The 3,299-nt window shown below is 27.8% G+C and overlaps 1 pseudogene; it reads right to left on the bottom strand.

The window, feature by feature from the left end:
- Positions 1-1,391: 1,391 nt before the first annotated feature.
- Positions 1,392-3,090, bottom strand: LOC131675587 (uncharacterized; annotated as a pseudogene).
- Positions 3,091-3,299: the final 209 nt, after the last annotated feature.

The following is a 3,299-nucleotide window of genomic DNA, read 5'->3' as shown; positions in this document are numbered from 1 at the left end:
CAAAAACTATGGGTTTACACGTCTAAATACTTTTTTTGCATTAATTTGCAGGCTGGATCCGGGGAGGTCTTAATTCCTAGGCTTTAAAAGTTAGGAACCAATAATTGAAATACTGAATAAATCTATAAACTAATTGCACCATTCGATTAGGTGCTTTTAATTCATCACATATCGTTTGTGCGTCGATTATGCTCATTTTCCTTATGTGAAAAATGGATAAAATTAATTATGGGTGCTGGCGCTAGTACCCAAATTTGATTCACCAAATATAGTGGTTTATATCGTTAAAATAATTTTTTACAATATACCAATCGTTAGTACATCTCACGCATTATTGGCACCCAACATAAAGTTATTAAAAAGTTTATCATTTAATTAATTAAAATAAAATAATATTCTTGCACATTTAAAAACGTTATTATGACATTGTTTCGCGCATGCGCCTCGAATGGAACAATGTTGCTCATTTTCATGAAATCGAGACGAATCTATATTATTTGTACGTTCGCATTAGCTGTTCTATTCCACGTTCCAGTTTCAGTGATGTTTACATTTTCAAAAACGATTCCGCGAAAACATTTTTATTGAAAAGCTGTAAATGCTGTACGAATAGATAATTTTGTAAGTTAATTAATTATATTGGTTTACTGTACTAACATAATTAATATTATGTTCAATGATATGCAGATCAGAATTTTCAATTATAATACATTAGAGCGAATTCACTCTTTTGAAACACAGTGATTATATTAGATGTATCATAGTTCATCTAACTCAACTATTCATTTTAATCCCTGTCGGAAATAATTTCTGCGACAAACTATTAGTAAATGTAATTTGCAGTTATTTGCAGTTTATAAAAGTTTTAAAACGTCAGATTTTAGACACATATAACTATTGATAACAATTACTTTTAGCTTCTAACAGTTTGTAACAGTTATTAACAATTATTAGCATTTAAAAAAAAAATATTTTTATGATTTATAAATGAAAATATATGTTAATAACTGTTAATATAGGTAATACATTGTTATTTACAATTACCAACAGTATATAATTAACAGTAACTGATAATAACAATTTTTAACATTTATAATAATTTTTCAAAATTGAAAAATTCAAAATTGTAAGTCAACAATTGCAAGTAAGAGACACTAACCGTTAATAACAGTTATTAACAGTTATTAACAGTTAGTATCGGTTACTATCGGTTATTGATAGTCACCAACAGAAAAATATACATAGTATATTCCAAAATGAATGTAAAATCCAGACTAATTGTAATAATATAATAGTAAATAATTACTTTATTCACTCAATAAAACAAGAAGGTACATAATAGTTAAGTATAAACATATTTATTCTAATATTTAAAAAAAATATTTGCTCAATATTACTTTATCAACGAATGTTATCGAACTTCATAAACATATTAATACTTTTGATTAGAAACTACATATCGCATGTACAACGTTATTAACTATACAGTTAATGAAATAAAAATCATTAAATATTTCATACAAACGTTTTTTCCTCATGAATATAAGAATGTTTTTTTGGTAAAAGAAAATATCAAATCGTTATTTGTTATAAATTAAAAAAATTAAAAGTCTCTTTTTGATTCTCTGTAATTATATAATCTTGAATGCATTTACCAACTAGTTTTCCAAGTTTGTAGCCTTTAACTCTGCTAATTTCTCTAAATTTTTTTGTCTAATGGCAGCTGAAGTAATAGCTTTATGATGGTTTCCATTAATGTCATTTAAAAAATCATCTACTTGACTAATGGTTTTATCCTTTGCTCTCATAAAGCAATACACTTGTCTTTCTATAGCCATCCGTTTCACGGGAGACAGTTCTTTTTTGTGTAGCATATTTTTCTGTTTTCTCACACATCTTTACGCTAAATCTTTTAACCCATATACGCCTTCACTTAATATTGACAAACATTTATAAGGATTTTTAGTTTTAAAACTATCGTGTATGATACAAGATTACAATAAACATTGTATCCAATATGCACGTTCCCTTGGTCATCGTACTGTAGTTCCTCCGTTAATTTCTTTTCGGTATATCCAAAAGTTTTATCGTGAACTCGAAAAGGATCGCGTGAACAGCAAGCTGAGTTGTCTGAGCTGTCGCTGCTTTCTTTATTTCTTTCTGTTTCCAAACTTTCAGCTCTGCTGGTTGAAGCTTCCTTTCTAGTTTCTTCTAACTGGTCTCGCAATTGTTTAATTACCTCATTTTGATTATTGATTATCTTATCTTTTTCGTCTTCCTGTAAATAGTTGGTAAATTTACATTAAAATTGATTTTAAGCAAAGTATTTATATATATATTATTTAACAAAGTATTTATATTTATATATATATGTATATATTTATAAAGTCGATTAGCTTCCTAAAATTTATAGAAAAATTAAGGAACCCTTACTGTAGATGTATTGCCATGTCTGGAAATAGGTGTGGATGTAGCAGCAGGAGTATCAATTTGATGATTCCGAAGATAATTATCTAAAATTTGATCGTTGATGAGATTTTGATTCTCTTTTATCTTTTTCTTTTTCTCTTTCCTTGCCTTCTTAGCCGATCGCATTGTATATACATCCTCGGTATCCTTATCTTGGATTTTACAATTGGTCTCATCAGAATTGTCGACTTCTAAAACCGTATTTTCATTATCATCCGTTATTGTTGTACCGAATGATGGAGGAAAAAATCTGTTTGTCTCTGAAGAAAGCTGAACGTCATCGTAACTGTCTAAAATATTGAAAATAGCATATTAAAAAAATTGAACAATTTTATTTGTATTCTGTGATTGCTTTCTGCTCTATTTATATAGTTCATTATTTACTCACCACCAACATATAACACAAAACATTTCACCTTTTTTTTTATTCGGTCGCCTCCAAAAAAATGTGAATTTTTGTATTGTCTCTTGATTTTTGTATCATTCTTATATGCCTCGTAATCAAAACGTTTTTATTTCACTAAGAGGTACGATTACTTTGGTACCCTGTTCTCCAGTTTTAGTAGGTATAATGTAAATATAGGCGTGAGGTTTGTTCAACTCTACCTCTGAGTCTGACATTTTATAAAAGAAGAAAAACTGAAATGAAATATAATTTTATTTATTTTTAATTTTACTAAATAAAAAATATTTATCTCTTTGCGTTATCGTAGTTATGCAAAAAGACATGAATATTAAAAATGATTTAAAATGAAACTTCTTGGTAGCTTTTAAAGATACATGCGTTGAAAAAGTCTACTTATAGTTTGAAGATGTCAATAAATACCTTT

The sequence above is a fragment of the Phymastichus coffea genome, unplaced genomic scaffold (assembly GCF_024137745.1).
Source record: "Phymastichus coffea isolate CEN01 unplaced genomic scaffold, Cenicafe_Pcof_1.1 PCOF00026, whole genome shotgun sequence".
Taxonomy (NCBI): domain Eukaryota; kingdom Metazoa; phylum Arthropoda; class Insecta; order Hymenoptera; family Eulophidae; genus Phymastichus; species Phymastichus coffea.
The sequence above is the reverse complement of the archived record's forward strand: the minus strand, read 5'-3'. Positions and strand labels throughout refer to the sequence as shown.